Source organism: Sylvia atricapilla, chromosome 9 (assembly GCF_009819655.1).
Source record: "Sylvia atricapilla isolate bSylAtr1 chromosome 9, bSylAtr1.pri, whole genome shotgun sequence".
Lineage (NCBI taxonomy): Eukaryota > Metazoa > Chordata > Aves > Passeriformes > Sylviidae > Sylvia > Sylvia atricapilla.
In genome coordinates this window covers 11083867-11105776 of record NC_089148.1, presented here as the reverse complement: position 1 = coordinate 11105776, position 21910 = coordinate 11083867, and the positions used below count along the sequence as shown (strand labels likewise).

The 21910-nt window shown below is 48.3% G+C and overlaps 1 protein-coding gene across 1 annotated transcript in view; it reads left to right on the top strand.

Annotated features, from left to right (window-relative positions):
* PDE4DIP (phosphodiesterase 4D interacting protein) overlaps positions 1–21910 on the top strand; it is a 389196-nt gene that overhangs the window by 198726 nt on the left and 168560 nt on the right. The window lies entirely within an intron of this gene.

Genomic DNA, 21910 nt, shown 5'->3' with positions numbered 1-21910 from the left:
GAACCATGCTAAAAGAAGAGGTTAAGAGCAAAGCCACAAAGGGGACCACAAAGAGCTGAGCAAGCTGGCCCTGTCAGTAGTTCTTCCTCTGCAGCCAGAGCAGGAGAGAGATTAAGCCTGTCAAACCTGCCCGTGGTTCTTGTGTGAGGGGAACAAATGCCAGTGCACACTCTGGAATGAATAATTCTAAATAGGCACATGGATTCTCCACGTCAAAGCTGGGGACAGGGATTGTCAATTTAGGCACAAAAATGATACAAAGCCTATTGCAAAGCAGCAGCTGCATTGATTTGTGTGGAATGGCAAGGGTGGAACCTACAGACATTTCTCAGTCACTGTTTTTCTCCAAATTCACCCTCACAGAGCTGTTTGTGGGTAGGTAAACTTTACTGTGTCTGTCTCCTAGGACACTGAGGGTATCAAATTTGTGTTGGATTTGCTGAGCTCCCAAGCAGCTGCCACAAAACAGTGAAGGAATTGCTCTTCTCCCAGGAGCAGACGCAAAGAGTCACCTGAGCTCAGAGCTACAGCTCTCAGCACAAGATTTAGGTTAAAATTGCTCCCAGTGCCAACTCAAGCTAAAATGGCTGGGGGAGGTCATGGTGGCATCTCTAAAAAGTCTTGCAGTTAGTCAAGCTCATCTATCCAGACCCTCAGTATTGCTGGCCCAAAATACCCCTAGAATCAGAATTCCTCAGCTGAAGCTGGCAGTTATTTCCAGATAAATACCCATGTACATGAGCAAGTGTTGACAATCTAAGTAGTCTTTCTTCTTGCCAGAAGAGAAAATACAGGAGGCTTACAGTAAATAAAGATGACTGTTTAATTATCTGCTGATAAAGTCCAAGTTTCAGTGTGTTTCTTGGTTTAATATTAAAATCACACCCAGCTCAATCTCTTTATCTGTAATAAGATAGACCACATTATTAATATCAAGCCATAAGGGATTTATTAGTGGTGCTGTTTGAGCAGAGACTTGGTTTCATACCATGACAGTTTATCATGTTTCATTGCAAATTTATCTGTAATTTGTCACTGTTTGACTGGAAGCTATGAAAAAAGAGCTGCTTTGCTAAGCGAAACCCTGAACAATTCATATTCTGTTGCTAAAGAAAGCTTGACCTGTTTAGACTTTACTGTAGAAAAATCAACCTTTTCTGACCCAAAGACTTTCCTGCACTCAGTTTTCAGGAAACTTTAACAACAAACTCTTACTAGAAAGTCAGTCTTGGTAAACCAGCTGCCTGGATGATTTCACTGTTGGGATCAGGAAAACACAAGGTGCAATATTTTGGCTTATAAATCTTGCCTCGAAACAAAAACACACGTGCTGTTATAACCACTTCAGACTCACCTTGGAGTCTGAATTTCACAGGAATTCAAACAAACAGACCACTTCTAAAAGGGGCTATCCCAGCACCTGTTGGCTCAAAACTGTACCAAAAAAAGAGAGTCTTCATGGTGTTCCCATAAAAAGAAAAACAGCCTTAGTCAAAGTGAAATCCTAAAGTCTCCAGTGGTTCTTTTAAAACCAGTGGCCTTAGGAGCAAGCTTGATATTTGACAGTTGCTATACACACAGAGCTGCACTGAAAAATACAAGAGCTGCTCCTGATTTTACTCACATCCAGGGGGTTTAGAAAAACTCCAACGAATTAAGCAAAGTTACACCTCAGAAAGGAGGATGCAAGCAGGAAAAGAATGAAGCCCACAAAGGGACTTCTCCAAATGAGAATTTCTGTTTAAAAGCCATTTCTGAGTGACCCATCCAGCACTGAGTCACTGACAGGTGCCTGTACAGGCACCAAGGCTTCACACTTGTGTTAAAATCAGGAGCACAGATAAGACGTTCCCAGACTGCTCCAGCAGCTTTCCTTTTGTTGTGCCTACCACTGCAGGAAGCAAACCAAGGAAATGAGCCATGGAGAGCTGCCCAGAGTCCCCAGCCCAAACCACTATCAGCAAACAGAAAGGTGGGGGCAGCACTCCTGCATCTGCAGGACCCCCTAGCTCTGACCTGAGCTCTAGGCTGTTTCCAGAGGGCAGACACATGGGGCTGGAAAAGGCACCCGTGGGAAATAAACTCAGCAGAAAGCAGCAATAGGAGAATGAGTCACAGGCAGGGAGTTTGGAGCAATTCTCAGAACAAACAGAAAATACATGGAAAGACGATGATGATTTAAAAAAAAAAAAAAAAAAAAAAAAAAAAAAAAAAAAAAAAAAAAAAAAAAAAAAAAAAAAGCAAAAAAAAGCAGCTCGGTTTGCTAAGGGCCAGCCTGTGAGACATCAGCTTTGGAAGAAGTTTGGGTTGCAAGATTAATGTCCATAGGGATGATTGAACAGTGCCCAAACCCCACAGGACTTCAGAGGCCAGCCTGGATTGGCAGAGCAGTGGATGTCTGCTCTGTGTAAGAGCAATTACCATGGCAGGGACACAGACTTTGGAGTGTGGCTGAAACAACATCACTTCACAGCGGCTGTGAATTCACACCACTCCAGCCGCACATGGATGCCTTCTCTAGGCTTATTTCCAACGTGGTCTTGTGTGATAAACACCCAGAACCTTGGACATCTACAGCATCATTCCTCACAACTGCACCGTGCAGGGCCCTGGGGGGTTGGTCACAACTCACCTGCTGGATCCTCATACTCAGTTTGCCTCTTTCACCAGAACAAAATATTGATGGTTTGTAGTCATCCTGTGATCAGCCACTACACTGGCATCTTTTCTCCTTCTCAGTATTCTCTAACTGATCAGTCTCCTGCTAAAAAGCAGTTTTTCATTATTAGTCACTGCTGAGTTTCACCCTTTTCTTCTACTCTGGTCTCAGCATTCCCAGTATGATGTTCTAGCTCTTTTCCATGCTGAAGCTGTTCCCTAACTTCTACCCAAGACATATTTTAACCCACACCAGGAGAATTAAGGAAAACAGTAGGTAAGGTTGAGCCCTAAGGAGCACCCCTCACCTCCAGCCATGCCAAGACCCCATTTTGCTGTAGCTGGTTGTCTCCAAGAGAGCAGCTCCTACTGAACCTTTTAGCAACCCCTGTCTTTCCTAACCAGGAGCTGTTTTCCCTTGTGGAATGCTGCCCAGCTGGTGAAGGGGCAGAGTGAGCTGTGCCGGTGAAGTTTAAGCTGGGAGCTGCATCTACTGAAGCTGGACAGGCACAAATGCTCTGGATGCTCATTCTCATTTAGGGAATTGTTTGCTTCATGTCAGCTTTAATTGACTCCTAATGGGCTGAAACCAACTCCTAGCAGACTTGGAGCCACTGCCTGACAGGAAAACCTCTGAGGGTTTGCAAATCATCAGAGGCACAAGCGAGTCCCTGCATCAGTGGGGAGAGGCATGACCTGCCTGTGATGCCTTCAGTTTTAGCTTTCAAATTATCCAGATTCTGTACTGCATTAGTGTGTAACTCTGAACTTCATATAAAGTGTTAGCAAGTTCTCCTCACAGCTCAGTCAGACAAAACAATCCTTTTCCAGCCCCAGAACCAAGGACACCGTGGCAGCTTCAGGCCCAAAAAGTACAACCAGCAGTGAACTGAGGAGAGCAGTCTGGGAGGATGGGACTGCAGAACCTGAAGCTGTCATTGGACAATTAACCCCAAGATGGAAATGGACCAAAACTTACAGAAGTGGGAAAAGTCGTGAGCCCTGGTCCATCTTGGGTGTAGCCATGGCTGGGCTCTTGTACTGCCCAAGGTGTATCCTTTGAAGGCCTTTCAATAAATCCCTACTTTATTCCTTTAACTCTGTCTGGCCTCTGTTCCAGGCAGCCTCTCAAGGCATCACCTGCACCCAGGTGCAGTTCCCACATGGTCAAAGACAGCCAGGCACACATTTCCTGCTGCTCAGCAAATCCACCTAAAGGCATCCTAAACCACCCGCACACCCAAATCCTGAGGATTTCTCTGCAGGCTCTACCCCAGTTTGATGGGCAAAGATTTTAATTACAGATTTAATTAAATCCAGGCATCTTGCTTCTTTGTTTACCTACAAATGGATCCCTATTTCAACCCAGAGAAAGCACAACACTTTATCTCATCAGCTGGCCAATTCACTGAGAGGGACAGTCTTGTATTCACAGAGTAATGACACACCCTGAGAATGAATTCTCTGCTTTGGCAGATGGGAAAGTCATGACACGGAACCAAGAAAACACCTGAATACACATTCCAGATACCCAGGACCCAGGCCTCATCAACCTTCAAAATAATGTAGGAATACAGCTGCTGATCCTGTACATGAGATAGAAGGTACAGCTTCAAAGAGACTTCTCTGGATTCATTTCAGAATTTAGGCTGCATTTTCTTCAGAGCCTTTGGAAGATGTTGCCAGATGCTCCCAAAGTTGCATTTTTATCGAGATCAGTTTTCTCTTCCCAGCTTGCCATCTGGTTTCAAAACTGCACAAAACCCAGATGGAGCTCACATGCATTTAGGCCCAGTCCCACTGGGCAGGTTGATTGGGCTATGCACAGACTCCTGACCATCTTTGAGAGATTTTGCATCTGTCGATGGTGAAGTGACCCACATGACTTAGCCTTTCCTTAGCTCCCTTCCTTTTACACAGCTATGGTGAGGCACAGCAACTCCTAGCCACATCTGCCTGGAAGGATGGGAATGGCTGCAACATACAAAGACCACTCAGGTTTGGAACACTAGCAGTGTTTCAGAGCTCTGGGCTGCTGATGCTGTCACAAAAAAAAAAAAAAAAAAAAAAAAAAAAAAAAAAAAAATCTATGAATTTCCATGGCCAAAACCCTCCTGGGCTAGGAGAGGTGCAGCTGGGGAACTCGTTCATCCCCAGCCCTCAAAACACCAAAATGAGAGGCCTGTCGTTCTGACCATGCTGCTGCCCTGCAGCCAGCACTTAAATCCACATCTCCTTAAAAACCTGAAGACTATCTGGGCAGAAGCAAGGTTCAGAAGAAAGAGAAGAAGAAAAGAAGCCATTATCCATCCTGCAGCACTGGCACATTTTTCTCTGATGGCCAGCTACATTCACCCTGAAGAAACTTTTGTTACAGACATAGTCAGGTCTGACACGTATCCATACGGGATTTTTGAAAGGGGAAGCAGATGTGTGAGGAGGGAATGTCTTCCTCTCTGCAGTGCAGTGTCACTGGGGCCTCACTGAGCTCCCCAACCTCATGAGAGAGCAGTGGCAGGGCCAGGACACTGGTTTCAGTGGTGTCTGCAGAGCTCCCAGCCCACACAGGGGCCATCAGCTGCCACAGCTGTTATTCTTGACGGGCTATTAATAGCACCCCAAAGCCACCTGAGACTGGGACTGCTTACCTCAAATATCACCTCTCCCCAAAAATATCTACAGTATCAGAACCTCTTAGTGCTCTCTGCTGTGCACTGGTGCCTTCTTGATACCTCAGCAGATATCACTGCTGGGTTACACACAGAAAAGATGAAATGAAATCAGAAAAGGATGCAGGAGCCAAACAAACAGTGCCTGCCCGGCATTGCAGCTGGAAGCCAGGAAAATCCTTAAATTCAGGCCTGGCTGCTGAACAGCTTTAAATGCTGCCACAGCTCATAACTTCTAGGATCTTTATCTGTCAGTGACAGGTAAGAAAATCTGGTGGGATGGCAAAAAAAACACAGAAGAGGAACCACCTCACAAGCTGCATGGCTGAGGGGAAAGATTCTGGACAGGATCCCCAGAGCTCACATGTCACTAGCAACAGCAGAGGCAGTTAATTGGTGACAGGACTGCCACAGGAAATCTCAATCCATCCTTCAGCATCGAGCACAGGGTGCAAACTCTGCAGTGAAGTCCTTCCCCCCTGCGCCTGCCAAAACAAAGCCTCTTGCAACTGAGTAAGAGATAAAGGTCACAGCAAAACCAACGAGTTTCACAAAAAACAGATAATTCTAAAAGAAAAAGAGGAAAGAGTTTTGTTCATTTCAGTGAATCTGAGTCAACTTTTCATCTATGTTTTTTGTGAAACTCCTCTGACTTTCGGTGACCTTTCTCAGACAGCAGCAGAGCGCTGCCAGCCTCTGATATTGGAAGTTAAATGCATTATTGCTCAACACAACAAAAGGAAATGGGCTAGGCCCTGGGAGACGGATCTGAACATTGCTCAGGCCAGAAGTCTCAACCCTCAAATCCACAGGGATGCAAACTCCCTGCACTTCCAAATCAAATTTGCCAATAGGAGCAAAGGGGACCTATCTACAAGGAGAAAGGCAAACACAAATACAAACACTTCTACTTCTAAGGGCCTCATGAGTGTTTCACATAACCAAAACACAAGAAAACATTGCAAGAAAACCTTGGCAAACTGAGGAGTCTAGCCTCCAGATATGCTACAAAGATTTAGCTAATTTGCTTCATATGGCTTTTTCCATCCCCCCTCTTTAAAGGAGGCAGCAGAGGATGATGAACCCAATGGCAGGAGGAAAACAGCACAGACAAACATCACTTCCTTTCTGGAAGAGCCAAAGACACCCTTCCATTCAAGACGATGCTCCCACTAGTCCCTGCTTTGTCTCTCGGCTGTCAGGGTGGCATCAGAAGCCAGGTCTTAATGCTGACATTACCTCTCCTCCAAGCAACAGTTTTATGGGAAATCTCTCAAGATCTTTACAAAGCAAAACATTCACCTTTCTAAAAAAAAGGTTTTAATTGTATTCCTGTTTTCATAGGAAGCCTCTTCTCAGATTGAGTCTCGATTCTGGGTGACTTCAACCACCAGTTTCTATTTCTCACCTCCAGCTGCACAAATTCCTTCTGTTTGTGCCTCTCACTGACCAATTTTTGTTTCCTTGTGTGCTATTTTGGAGCAGAGCTGCAATCTCCTTCTCATCTAGGGCATCCTTTTTCCTATCATCCTCCCACTACCTCTCAAATGCCTTGCACATCTACTGCCATTGCCAAAATAACACCCTGTACCTCTGGCTACTGTTCAACAGAGGTGAGAGGAACTTCCATCACTGATTAACAGGGTCAGAATTTGCTGAAGCTCCTCTTGCTGGTTTAGCTGGCTTTGCTAACTTGCTGCTGGAAAGTCAGGGGGATGAAGATGCAGCTAAGCCAGCACAAGAGACAAACTACAAGTTAAAGTGTGCTGGGAGGGTCCTGTTGTGCACCAGCTCTTGTTCTTAGATACTGTCTTCTCTAATCAGCATCTTGCTTCATCAGTTTATTCAGATCATATTTTCATGTCAATGGTATTATGGCACTTTTTTCCACAATTTCCCGGCTAAGTCAAGAGGCCCCTCCTGCGCCTGAGTGACTCATGGTCCTTCTCTGCAGATGCACCAAACCCAGCTCCTTGTGGTGTCTATCTCCAGCACAGCCCAGGATAACAGGATGTAGGAAGCCTGCCTGAGATGTGGCTGCGTGAGAAAGGACATAGCAGCCAGACTCAGCTAGTCTCTGTGTGAGAAACTAGGCGTACGTGACTGAAGCAGGGCCAACAGTGCCCTTGAAACACAGGTGCAGAGATACCAGCTGAGTTGTTGAGAATAGTTGGTATGCAGTAAAGAAAATTAACGAGATGGGAACTTGGAATCGCAAGGCTAGTAATAGAAAACAAAGCATTAGTGTTAGACCCAATCCTGAGCTTAGATTTTGCAATATGCATGAGCTAATTATTGTGTGTATAAAAAACGGCTGATTGAACAATAAAGGCGAGACCTGTTGACCATGACAAGATGAGACATGTCTCCCATCTTTTCCAATATCTGGTGACCCCTGGACGTGATGCGCTGCGTCCCTCCCTGCAGGAGTTGAGAAAAGATGATGGGTTCGGATTCTGCAGCAACCAGAATGGTATAAGGGCGATAAGCGAGGAAGCCCCGACCCTGAGTGATCGTAACGACGAGCTCAGCCGATACGTGCCGCCGACAGCCTTTTGGAGAGTTGCAACAGCGCTGACGTGAGTATGGATAGGCAAGCGGCATATGAGTTATTTACCGCCTGCTTAAGGCAGAGGCGGATACAGGGTATCGACCTGGATAAAGAATTACCTTTACTTTTGAGACACGGGGAGTCTTATGGGTTTTTTACTAATCCCCACACAGTGCATGAGTTGTCGGAATGGAGAAAGTTCGGAGATAGGTTGTGGGAGTTGACCTTGGAGGATGATAAACCGGCTAAAAAGATTGGAAAGCTCTGGCGGGTAGTGCACAATGAGCTGTTATTAATGCAGGCAGAAAAAAGAGCTGCAAAAGAAATCAAAGCCGCTCAGGAACGTAATTATGCCTATGACTCCTCGCAGCAACATCCTAATGCCCCCAACCCTCCTGCCTTCACCACGGTTACCTTGCCTGCTCCACCGGCCCCTGCTGAAGCCGCGCCATCGGCACCTCCCCTAGACGAGAGCTACGAGCACTCCCCTGAGCGCACCCCTGTCCCTGCCGGTGCTTCAAGCCATCTGCCTACCCCCCGCAGTCAGGAGCCTATCCCTGGGGCGGAATCCGACCTAGCGGAGGCCCTGGCAAGGCAGCGGCGTGAGTTATGGGTATCGCTGGCCCGCCAAGGTGCGGAAAGTGGGGACAAAGGGTTGCTGGAGGTTGCCTCTCAATGCCTGGCGTGTCCGGTGGTGTTTACCCAAAACGCAGCTGGAGGTCTGACGGCAAATCTGAGCGCGCTTGACTGGAAGCTGTTAGCACAATTGCGTACTACAGTGGCACAATACGGTGTGAACAGTGAGCCGGCAAAGCAGATGCTTGAATATCTTTTTAATGCGTATTTGCTTCTGCCTGGGGATATTAGGGGTATAGCTAGATTGATCTATTCACAGCATCAGGTTATGTTGTTTGGTGCGCATTGGCAGGCAGAGGCTCAGGCATCTGTGGCGGTACAAAGAGGACCGGGTGATCCTTTGCACGGAATAACAATAGATGAGCTATTAGGTCTCGGCGCATTCCTTAGACTAGAAGCTCAGGTGTTAATGGGCCCCAATAAAGTCCGTGAGGCAATGGAAGTAGCGCGTAGGGCTATGAATAAGGTAAAAGATCCTGGGGGAACGCCTATATACATGGGCATTAAACAAAGTAGGGAAGAGTCGCTGGGTTCATTTGTAGATAAGGTGGCCGAGGCTATAGATAAAGCGGGGGTGCAAGAGTTTATGAAAGGGGCATTACTGAAGCAGTGTATATTACAGAATGGGAACGCACAGACTCGCTCATTAATAAATACTATGAATGGAGACTGGACCGTTCCCTTGTTGCTTGAAAAGGCTGCCGGTATGCCATCTGGCTCTCAGGCATTTTTAGTGGAGGCAATTAAGCAATTAGGTTTAGGGCTCCAGGAACAGGCAAAAACATCACAGAATCAGGTCATGGCTGCCCTTGCACCTCTCCAAACTGCAGCGGCCGGTATGGCTTGTAACCGCACCGGTCAGGTCGGCTCTCGCATGAAGTGCTTCCGCTGTGGAAAGTCCGGTCACATCAGGAAGGAGTGCCAGGTTAAGAGTGTCTGGTGTATTAACTGTCAATCTAACACCCACAATACTGCTACATGCCGCCGTAAGCAGGGAAACGCGAGACACAGCGCGAGCAGCAGCCGCGCCGGGATACAAGTAGCAGCTGCAATGCCATCCAACAGCTCCGACCAGCCACAGCCGGGAGCCTCGGTCTGGACCTGGCAGCCGCAGTAGAGGTTACGCTGATGACACCTCACCCACAGACTGTTCCTACGGGAATCTTTGGACCTATAATCATAGAAGGCAATCAAGTTGGCGGACTGATATTAGGCAGATCATCAGCTTCGATATCTGGACTATTTATCCTGCCTGGGTTGCTAGATGCTGATTACAGCGGAGAAATCATGGTCATGGTACATACCCCTTTTCCACCTTTAAAAATCGCCAAGGGTCAGAGATTGGCTCAAGTGGTGCCCCTACCACAACTCGCGAAAGCCCTCCCCCCGATTCAACCAACACCGCGGGGGAAAAAGGGTTTCGGAAGCACCGGAGGACTTGTCTTGTTAACCGTGGATCTTTTGTCCCGGCCTAAAAGACAGCTGCAGCTACGATTTAAGGATAAGACTGTGGAGTTAACTGGACTGTTGGATACGGGCGCGGACTCAAGTATAATTTCTCCGGACTACTGGCCACAGAACTGGCCCTTACTAGCCTCCTCAACGACAGTCACAGGACCAGAGTGGATACCGGCTCGGAGCGCGAGACCGGCGCAGCGGCCTCAAACTGGAGCCGACTTACATCAGGAATCCTCAACTGAGGCTGGGTCTTCTACTCAGACCACATCTCCCCTTCCTGCAGACCTGCTTCAGCCCAGCCCAGCTGCAGATACGATCACCGGATGAGTTTGATTATCTAATCTCTCGCTTGCATCGATATAGTAGCGGACAGCTGTCGCCTTATGCTTGTGTTTGTTGTGTAGATGGTACCCATAGGGCCTGGATATTGTTGCGTTGTGGGGGTTGTAACACAGTCAAGTGGGTTCATCAGCGAGAGTTATCTTTTGACCTTGCGTGCCCTAACTGTGTGCGGTCTTGGAGAGCTGCCCACCCGGAGAGAGTATTATCAATTGAAACAGGGTTACCCTTTGGGCAGGCCATACGCCTGCTGGAGAGCGAAGAACAGCGCTCTCTGGCCCTTTTCCGTTACGACCTAAGTAGGGCCATAATAAGAGTTCAGGCTATTAGAAAGTCTGAGGTGTTGCAAAAGCGTTGTGAGATTACATGTTTTGCACCTCGGCAGTGGTTCATTGATCCGGCTGATTGGGAGAGTATTAACCGCAGATTTCAACGATTGAAACTTAAAAGGAAAAAACGAAAGGAGAGATCCAAGGCAGGATTGGATTAATCGCAAACATGGGGTTGATTTTGATCGTTGTGGCCATCATGCAGGGGGTGGAAAGTTTTTGGGCTCCCACGCAACCTAAAGAAAACATATGGGTTACCTTAGCAAATCAAACAGGCCAGGAGGCAATCTGCCTGTCTCTCTCCTCTCCCGGTAACCCCTTTACCACCTGCCTGGTGGGATTGCCCACTGATGTGTGGCCATGTCCTTTCACCTCGACCCATTCCCATACGTTATGCCAAAACTATGCAGATCATTGGGACCAAATTGTTCCCTACCTCCCTCCAGCTCCCAGGGAACCTCAAGAGCTAGAACTACTAGGATCAGTGAAAGCAGATGCCTGTGTTATGTTTAATTGGACAAGTACACTTCGAGCCTCTGGTACACCTACTGGAAATCAGACTTTTCCCATAATTGTTAATGCCACTATAGCTGCGTATAGAAATGTTACTGCTTGGTGTAACTACACTAGCACGAATGTTTCTCGGTCATCTAACACTCCGATTGCTTTGCCAAAAGGGATATTTTTCATTTGTGGGGATAGAGCATGGGCTGGTATTCCGTCAAGGATAGAGGGTGGTCCGTGTACATTAGGAAGGTTGACCCTATTGACACCTAATATGACCATGATCTTACACAAATACAGAAATCACATGCGATTGAGGTCAAAACGAATGACACACGCATACACCCCAGAGTGCAGAGATGATGTAACGTTCTGGTCCCCGGGTGAAATCATTGCAATATCATTTTTTGTCCCTCAAGCAGCAGCTGCTCGGGCTTTAACATTGTTGGATAGGATGGCCTGTTGGCTGGCTAAACAAACTAATGCTACTTCTAAGGCCATTTCAGACCTGCTGATCGATGTGGATTCAGTGCGGCATGCGTCCCTCCAAAACAGAGCAGCTATCGACTTCCTGCTGCTGGCTCAAGGACATGGATGCGAAGAGTTTGAAGGGATGTGCTGCATGAACTTGTCTGATCACTCAGTCTCTATCCATGCTCAGCTTTCTAAGTTGCAAGAACTAACCACACATCTACAGAAATCCACAGGCTTTGGACTTGATGATTGGTTGAAAGGACTCGGTTTTGGCCCTTGGATAACTTCATTGCTGCAACATGGAATAATCTTGCTAATTGTTATTGTAGCTACCTTATTGCTTTTGCCATGTTTTATAAAATGCTTGCAACGCATGCTTATGAACATGATTGATGGTGGTGGGAAACAGCTTTTGTTAGCACAAAAAGAAAACGGGGGAAATGTAGGAAGCCTGCCTGAGATGTGGCTGCGTGAGAAAGGACATAGCAGCCAGACTCAGCTAGTCTCTGTGTGAGAAACTAGGCGTACGTGACTGAAGCAGGGCCAACAGTGCCCTTGAAACACAGGTGCAGAGATACCAGCTGAGTTGTTGAGAATAGTTGGTATGCAGTAAAGAAAATTAACGAGATGGGAACTTGGAATCGCAAGGCTAGTAATAGAAAACAAAGCATTAGTGTTAGACCCAATCCTGAGCTTAGATTTTGCAATATGCATGAGCTAATTATTGTGTGTATAAAAAACGGCTGATTGAACAATAAAGGCGAGACATGTCTCCCATCTTTTCCAATAACAGGACACATCATTTCCGAGTGAGATAAGCCAGGGTTTGGACCAGCACCAGGGCGGCAGCTCCAAACTGCACCTGCTGGACCCAAGCTCTGACACAGCTGTGCCTGACCTACAAATTCAGAGAAACCAGGGCTCCTGCCAGGTTTACTCCCCACGGTTTGCTCTGCCATGCTTTAGCAGAAAATGCACAGATGTTCGCACCACGTCCCAGTGGCAGCACCGTGCCTGGCCTGTGTCACTGCTGTGCCATGGCTGGTTTGGCAGGCTGGGACACCAGTGCCTGCCTTTTATGCACTTAATGCGCACAGAAAGGCCAGCAGTAGAGCAAACACCTTCAAAGCTCCCATCCTGTGGCAGCTCAACACCAGGACTCTTGGAGCCTGTCAAAACTCAAGCTTTGCAGCAACTTGGCAATGAAGAGGTGGTAATTGGGCAAGTGGGGAATGAGACTGGCTACCATCTGACCCTGGGGGGCTCCATCCCACGCTGAAGGGTGGCTGGAGTGCCCTCAGGCTGGAAGAAGCTGAGCCTCTGAGAGTCTCCCCAGGGTATTTACACACATCATCTGAGCAAGGCTCACACCTGCCTGTGAAAGTGCACTCACTGGTGATTCAGAAAATCAAAAGCACAGGAGGGCCACATGAGCAATGTTACATGTAACCACAAACCACATCAGAGGCAGCCAGGCAACTCATCTGCTGGGAGAAGCTACAGCTCTGAGCTTGCCTGAAGGATGCTCAGAGGAATTAAAGCATTTTCAGGCACTGAAAGAGCTCTCTGAAGAGCAAAAGTGAATCCATCAGACTGGCTAAGAAATGGCTACAATGGTTGGTTCATGGGGGATTTCAGTTCGTTCAGCCTTAGAGCAAGACTTGTACACGATGAAGAGTAAGTTTCCAAGCTTGCCAATAGAAAGGTGTCAGCAGCTGCCTTCATCAGGTGGGAGCCCATCCAGAGTAGCTCAGCATCACATTTCAGAAATGTCTGAGGTACTCGGTGCAAGACTCTGGGTGTTGAAGGGTTTGCCTCATTTCATTGGCATGGTTTGTGTTTTCATACTTGTGGCTGACTCTAACCCTGCATTTTCACAGTGCTGTAAAACAAGCCTTGGGGTGTTTAAAACAGAGCTGGGTGCTGCCCCAAGCTTAGGGGACAGTGATACAGCTGTGAACACAGTTGGGAAGGCCTCACAAGGTCAGCTGGTGAGTGCAAATCTCCCATCTCCAGCTCCTGATCTCATCTTCAACCTCCGGGAAGGACTTTCCCTTGTCATCAACATCTCCAAACAGAGGTCACCTCACCCACACATGGCAGAGCAAGGCTGGGCTTACAGAAAGTCACTGTGCTCCTGGGTGACATCAGGTCCTCTCCCAGTATCTCCAACGAGACTGCCACCTCAGCAGTGACGAGGCCAGCCCACAAGAACCAGTCCCATCTGACTACAATGTGCACCCAGCCAAGATTCGCTTGTTGGGGACCAGCAGGCCAGAGGCAGCTGCAGAGCTGTGGAGGCAGCAGCCAAAAGACAGAACAAATACAGTAAAACGGGGGCTGCTGAGATGGGATCTCCAATCCAAAGATGGCAAATTAATCATGAATTGGAAACAAAGTGGAAACCACAGCTGCAAACATTGATCAAGGATTGCAACCCCAGACTCTGCTTCTGTCAAACCTGTGCCCAATCCTTGTGATATCAGCTTGCTCATTCAGGAGTCACTGAAAAACTTCCTCAGCTGGGAGCCAGAAAATACAGCTCTGACCACTCAAAGAACACACTTATCTGTCCTCCTTGTACTCTTGGCTGTCCCTGTTTCCTCTCTGCTCCTTCACAAGCTGGAAGTGCAGCCAGACAAGGCATGGGAAGCAGAACAGAGGCTAAGGTGCTGGGCAAAGAGATTTCTAAAAGAAGGAAGCTCAAAAGGATAGAGGCAAATCAGAAAAAGAAGATGAGACTTAGCAAAAGGACTGCAGGCATCTGAACTCCTCTGGTATTATGTGACACCCTCAGGAAGAAACAAGTCACGGCCTGCTCATCACTGATTCCAGTGGTGGAAGAGCCATCCTGTCCCAGAGCACCCACAAAACCAAAGTACTTTTCTACCTCTGCTGCCTTGAGGAGGCCTCTCCTGCTCACACTGTTATTCTGCATCCAGCTGCAATTTATTCCTGCCATTTAGGAGACTGCAGCAAAAGGTGCCATTTTTTCTGGTGCTTAGCTTTGGATACAGAAGGTGGTCTAGTACTTCCAGGAAGCACAAACAGTGTTTATACATCTGTTCTGCTTGAGAATACATCTCCAGAGCCTAGAGATTTAAAAGATTATACAGCCAAATACATCAACCTGTAGTGCTTTAAAGTTACAAAAAACCTCTGCGTTATAAAAAACATCAGTGTGACCAGCCTGCCTGAGCATACACATATCCATGCTGTGGGCACAGGATGCAAAGTTCCAGTTTGGCCCAGCCCAGCCTGCAGGGTGACCAGCTGAGCTTTAGCCCTGCCTCCACTGGGTTCCATGCTCTGTTCTCAGCTGCGTCAGAAATGCAAGTGTTCAAAATTTATTTCCTAGGAAAGAACCATAGCCCATTCCCCCTACACTTTCCCACACCAGCTGGCAAATGTATTTTCTGGATCCAAAATGAGGTGCAACAGCAAAGGGCACACAGGAACAAGCAGTGGATTATTTGGTTTCCACAAAGGGTACATCAGAGTTTGTCCAGTACCCTGATTTAAACAATTCATTTGGAAGTTATCTGTCCAAACTTTTGAGAGAATGCCTTGTTAACTGGAATTAAAGAAAAAACAAGAAGAGAGGATCCCCAAGAGACACACGGCCTGCGCCATACTTCACAAACACTGGCCCTGACAAACACCATTGAGCAATACCCTAATGGGGCACAGACATCTGTGGGCAGGATCTTCCTGAAAACCCTTCAAGAAAAGCCAGACAAATGTTCTTTTAAAGGTGAAGGCAAGAGACAGGGCCAGCTTTTCCCAGTAACCCCTTTCCTCATCTGCACCCCCTGCTATGGCTGCAATGCCCCCATGCAATTCTCCAGGTCCCTCAGGCTCGTGCTCCAGCTGCAGCCCACTCTGCCTCTGGCTGCTTCACCCTGGGCTGGCTGAGTTCCCAAGGCTCAGGAACATCAAACACCAGCTATTCCAGGCTCAGAGGCTGCTTGTCCCTCCTCGGAGCAGCCTGGCTATTCTTACAGCAGAGTGCTCCAGCCCAGGCTGGAGCGAGACAGGGAGCAGAGCAGGAGGCATCTAGGTGGATGAGGGGAGCTGTCAGCAGAGCAGAGAGGGAGAAGATGGAATTTGGGCAATGAGGGATTGCTCCTGCCCCAGCCCAGGATGCAGCAAAACCAGCTTTGCCCAGGACTGCGTCAGGAAGCAGGATGCTGCCTAAGGTGCAGCAGGTCTCACCGCAGGAACTGTCCCCACCCTGCTCTGTCGCAGAGCCTCCCTGCCCTCTAGTGGGTTCAGAGAGATTGTGCGAGAGGAGAAACACTGAGATATATTCAATGATTTTCCGTGTTGCATGCTGACCTTGTTCTCAAAATACATATGCTATACCAGTGACTTCTACTGTTAAATTAGGGAGCAGCTTTACATGTTTATTCTTCCTACGAAGGTGGAAAAATTTTGAAGGTAGACATGGTGTTCTACCTATGACAGGTATTCTACCTATGAAGGTAGACAAAAATCTATGAACATCAAAATCCTTTAAATTTTTAAACATAAATGAGCTATTTTCTTCGTATCACCTTAAGTAATAAAGCCACAAAACTAGCAAAAGATCTGGAGTCCAAGTGTCATAACCTCCCTGCTAGTAAAAGGAACAATTCTTCCATTAACATGGAGTTATGTGCATGGTTCTGGTAGCATCCACCCTTGCAGGGGCAGAGCAAAGCCATCTGTTTCTGGCAGGGACAAAACAGGTCCAAACACGTCGGACCTAGGAACGCAATTGCAGGAGGAAAACAGCACAGACAAACATCACTTCCTTTCTGGAAGAGCCAAAGACACCCTTCCATTCAAGACGATGCTCCCACTAGTCCCTGCTTTGTCTCTCGGCTGTCAGGGTGGCATCAGAAGCCAGGTCTTAATGCTGACATTACCTCTCCTCCAAGCAACAGTTTTATGGGAAATCTCTCAAGATCTTTACAAAGCAAAACATTCACCTTTCTAAAAAAAAGGTTTTAATTGTATTCCTGTTTTCATAGGAAGCCTCTTCTCAGATTGAGTCTCGATTCTGGGTGACTTCAACCACCAGTTTCTATTTCTCACCTCCAGCTGCACAAATTCCTTCTGTTTGTGCCTCTCACTGACCAATTTTTGTTTCCTTGTGTGCTATTTTGGAGCAGAGCTGCAATCTCCTTCTCATCTAGGGCATCCTTTTTCCTATCATCCTCCCACTACCTCTCAAATGCCTTGCACATCTACTGCCATTGCCAAAATAACACCCTGTACCTCTGGCTACTGTTCAACAGAGGTGAGAGGAACTTCCATCACTGATTAATGTGAAATGCTGTGAAATGGTGGCATTAACCTGGCCCCAGGCTCCTGTGAGGCACCTCCTGGCCATGCCCCATCCCCTCTGTGCTGCAGCACCTGCCCCTGCACCCTGTCCTCTCTGCCACCCTTCTGTGCTTTCTGCCCGGTGCTGAAATTTATGAATCCGGGCTCTGCTCCTGATGAGTCAATAAAGTCGCAGCCCCAGAGCTGGGAGCGCTGCTTGTCACAGCCTGGTCTATACAGACATCTAGCGGTCTGTGCTCAAACTCCACCAGCGCCACCCTTTACCTGCACTGTCACAGCAAAACCAAGGCGTGTCCCCGTGTTGGGCTTCCACACACAGAACAAACCTGCGTGACCCCAAGGAGCTGCCAATTAAACAAGGAAACTCCTCAAATCCCATCCCACCCTGCTCTGCTCTCCCAGAACCTTTAGGGAGCCCATGCCACAAAGCAAATTATTTCAGATCAACCCAATGCCCTGGGCAATTTTGAGAGCTCATCCTTACGGCAGAGAAGGGAGCACACAGCCTGTATGAGGCACACCTAATAAACATTTGTGCATCACTGCTTACAGGAAAGACAAGTGATGGCAGTGCCCTGATAACACTAATCTTGGCAGCCCAAAATAAAAAGCACGGAGGAGTGACAGGAAACCCAATGCTGTGTGATTTCAGCAAGCACAGCCCCCCGAGTGGCAGGACTGAAGGCATCACTCGGTGATCCAGTGCAGGGACCTCAGCTCTGCTCTTCCCTGTGTCCTGCAGGGATTTTCTCCAAGAATTAGACCACGGGCTTGGGACCCTGACAGCTTTAAAGGGTTTGTACTTCCCTCTGTGGCCCGAGATACTCGATAGGTCCCCAAAACACAGCTTAATACCCATTTCACAGGGAAACTGCTGGCTGAGAAAGCTGCGTCCTGCAGGGCATGCCCCAGGCATCAGCGTGCTCAGCTTTATCCCACACTCCCATGGCTGTGACTTTTGGCAGTCATCCCCTGGTGAGACAAAGATGGAGCAGAGAATTCACACAGATTACACTGAATTACACAGCTTGCCCACTGAGTACTGACACATCTTGCTGGAAAGTAATATTCACACCACCCTGGCAGATTCTTCGGAGTACCCAAAGAGGCAGTTCCAGCCTTAATTTGTATTTCTGCATCTCCACTTTGACATGAGGATAGCCTGGCTCCCCCCAGCATACTCAGTCTTATTTCAGAGTCATTTCCACACGCTGCTGGAGGAAGCAGATGGCAATGACTGAGGGTTCACACCTGCTCTGAATTTACCATCAAACACCACGGATCACCAGCTGGATACCATCACCAGGCCTCCAGGAGAGACCAGAGAAGTCCTGAACACCCTGTCTTGCCAAGCAAAGCAAAATATCTCAGGTGAAAAAAAAAAAAAAAAATCAAGAGCCCAAACGTATTAGAACTGCCCTGGCAGCTGTGTGTGCACGCCAGGCTGTGCAGGCACAGCTTGCCTTGGCTTTCTGCAGTTATTTACAGTGACTATAATCCCCAAATTGAGCCAGCCTTCCCGCCCTGCTCTGGGTACCCCCATCAGGCTTTCCCCCAGGGCATCCTCGCCTTGTTGTGCCCAGGAACACCGTGACTCTGTGTGACAGCGTGTTAGACACGGCTCCCGCAGAGGAAAGGCTTGGGACACAGGGCAGAACAGCCCTCAGAGGGTTCAGAAAGGGCAGCTCAAAGCAGCAAAGGGAAAAGCCACCTCCAGGAGGAATCCCCACTACCAAAGGTGACCCTGCCGCGGAGGAGGAGCTCGGCTCCTTCACCTCCCGAGCATGTTTGAATTTGAGGAGGTGGGGATGCCCCTGCAGCTGCTGCCAGCAGCATCTGGGAGATGTGGGAGCCCCTGTGAAGACGAGGGGGAGCTGCTGACGGCGCTCGGTTTCCTGCAGGGGAGCAGCGTGAGTCACTGAGCAGAGCGAGGGTGGTTTTCTCACCGCGCTCCCCGGAGCGGCCGAGATGTCAAACACGTGGGCAGGGTAACAACAAGGCAGATGCAAAGTGATTACGGAGAGGCAGAATCACCGGGAGGAGGAGGTTTTTCCTACCTATCTGCGTGTCTGTAAGGCTGATGGCATCAGCACAGCACGCAGAGCTGCTCGCACCTCTCCCTGCCCCTGTGCCGGGACAGGTAAACGCCTCTCTCTCACAGTTTGGGGGCCTTGGCTCTGCCCCAATGCCCAGCTACCAGCATTTCCCTTTCTCCCTGCTTGCCTGGCACCCAGAGAGCCCCTTCCAAGCACTCCTCCAGAGAATTCACCCTCCGTTTTGGCAGCATTCAGCCCAGGGCAGCAGAAATCGAGCAGGTTTCTTTATGCCAGGTGCCACCTCAGGCACAGCAAGCAGTGCCACCCAGATGAGCTGCCTGCTTTCCTTCCCCCACACCCTTGACACCAGCAGCATTTCCACCAGAGTAATGTTCACAGAATTGCAAATAAACACAGGAAAAAAAATCAGAAACATAGTGCAACATCTCAGAGGAAAAAGCATCACAAGTGTCTTGCCATTCTAACAGCAGAATTCCAGCTAGAACAAAGATTTTATACCTTTGGGAAGGATTTTGTAACAGATTAAAGGAAAAACAACTCCCTTACCAGCCAACATGGGAAAGTAAGCCACTAATGTGGTTTTCAAACACATATTTAAATGAACATTTTTTGTTATCTTGGAAATAAACACAATGTTGTCCCTCACACTTGATGACAAACACGCAATCTCTGGCAAAAGACACAATAATTAAGCCTGGGAAGTTGCAATGCTCTTGGTCAAGCAGGGAGTTTTAGAGCAGGAGAACAGGGCTTTGAAAAGAGAAATGGTATTTCTCCTGCTCATTTTAAATAAGCTCATTTCGTACATAAAAATACCAACTCGGAAACAAAATACTGCATCTCAGGAGTGGCAGAAACCACCTCAGCACAGCTAAGAGCATGAGGCATTACAGGAAGGAGACAACACTGCAAGGAGGGCACCTTCCTCACTCAAAACCTTTCAAAAACCTTCCTAGGCACTTTATGGGAAGAGGGCTCCCACTATCCAGTCTCAGAAACCCTGATCAGGCACATTTACCTGCTGTGGCAGCACAGTCTCTCTGAGCACAGCACCCTGTCAAGAAGATGCTCAGCCTTTGACATTCAAAGAAACCAAGGGGAGGACACAACAGTTAAAAAAAAAAATTAAAAAAAATTAAAAAATTTCAAAGTAAGCGATGGAGAGGGCTTTGAACTCCATCCCCCACAGCTCATCAGTAGACACAGAACTTCTTTGCCCTTTTCCAGCCTCCCTATAGAGAGGGGAGGGATAGAAGCACACTCAGCTGAGACACAAGGGTGAGTTCTAAGACCCATTTATGCAGGGGCTGCTCACAATCAGTGCTGGAGCACCGGGGACACCCATTCCCTGTGAAACCTGCTCCTGTTCCATTTCCCAGGCAGGCTACAGAGTGCTCCTGGGCTGCTGCCAGACCCTGGGTCAACACTGGGCTTCAGCTCTACCCACTCAGCCCTCCTGCTTCCTCTCATCTCCCTCCACCGGGACATGGAACAAGTGTGGTGGTGGTGGAAAAGAGATTATTTTCTTTTATGTCTCATGGAAATGTCTGCCTCGCAGCTTATCTCCCCAGATCAGCTTTCACTTGCACTATACTGCCTCTGATCAAAGAGTGCTGAGGAGTTTGAGATGAACTGCACAGAGGTGCCCACCAGCACCACTGCTGGACCCAAAACACACGGGGCACAGCAGCCAGCCCCACCCTGGAGCAGGAACCCCTCCACACCCTACAGCCAGAGCCCCTCTTTGCCTTACCTCACACAGCAGTGTCCACAGCCAGCTCCTGCACTGCCTCCAGTCCAGCGTATCTCAGCCAATTCCCAGTGGATTTATGGCAGGAGAGCTGGGAATGCTCCCTGTTCCCTGTGGATTTGTGGCAGGAGAGCCGGGAATTCTCCTCTGGAGGTGCCTGTGTTGGGGGCACAGCCTCGCACACACCTTGTAGCCCCTCTGACCTGTGCATGTCAACCTGGGCAAGCGACAGTGCTGGAGCAGAGCTCTCTCATCAGGTAAAATCGTCGAGGGTGAGTTCTCAGGTGGCTTCCTTTCTTGTAAACACTGTTTGATCCCTGCGTGACTGCCGGTGAGCCTCGCCTTGCTCGCTCTTGTGTGAGATTGAAGGCTCATATTTTGGTTTGTAACCACAGAAAAATAGCTTTTGTGACCACAGGCCTGAAAATCCTGTAGTCCCAAGGCCTGCAAACAGAGCAACATGGAACTGCACAGTAGCCAGGGTCACAGAGGCACAGTTTTCACTGTTTTTGCAGCTGGGCAGCCTTAACAAGACTACAGATTTTTAGAGCCGAGCTGTACCAATCCCTCTGCACTCCAGGTATCAGCAACAGAGGAGGGAAACAAAGCATTCCTTGTTGACTAGGATTCTGCTGCTTTTGGAGTTTGTCAAGCCTCAGTCCCACCAGCCATCCCAAAGAGCTCTGGAGACGTGGTTCCAAGGAGGGACACTGAGAATGTGATATCCACTGGGTCACACAAAACCTGTGGCTGCCCTCCGGCACTACCCACAAACAGGGATTTGGTGCATTATTAAGACTCCAAGACTCCTCTTGAAGTACCTCTGAAGCGACCAGAGGTGAATTAGCCTAAAGCCAGGACACTTTCAAACACCCATAGCAAACTAAAATCCATACGCTGCCCCAGACCCAAACAGGAATGTTATATTGCAGCATTTAAAGGAAAAAAAGACAGAAAAGCACACAGCCTTACCTCCCTGCCAGCACAGCAGAACCAAGCTAACTCCCAGTCACCTTACCCCACTGGAGTAATTTTGCCCAATCAGGGCAATTAAGCTGTGCTGTGCCTCGTTCTCCACACAAGTGTAGACAATGAGCAAATTCCTCGGGCTACTTTATCACCAGGTTTTAATTTCTCACCCAGATTAGGCTGGT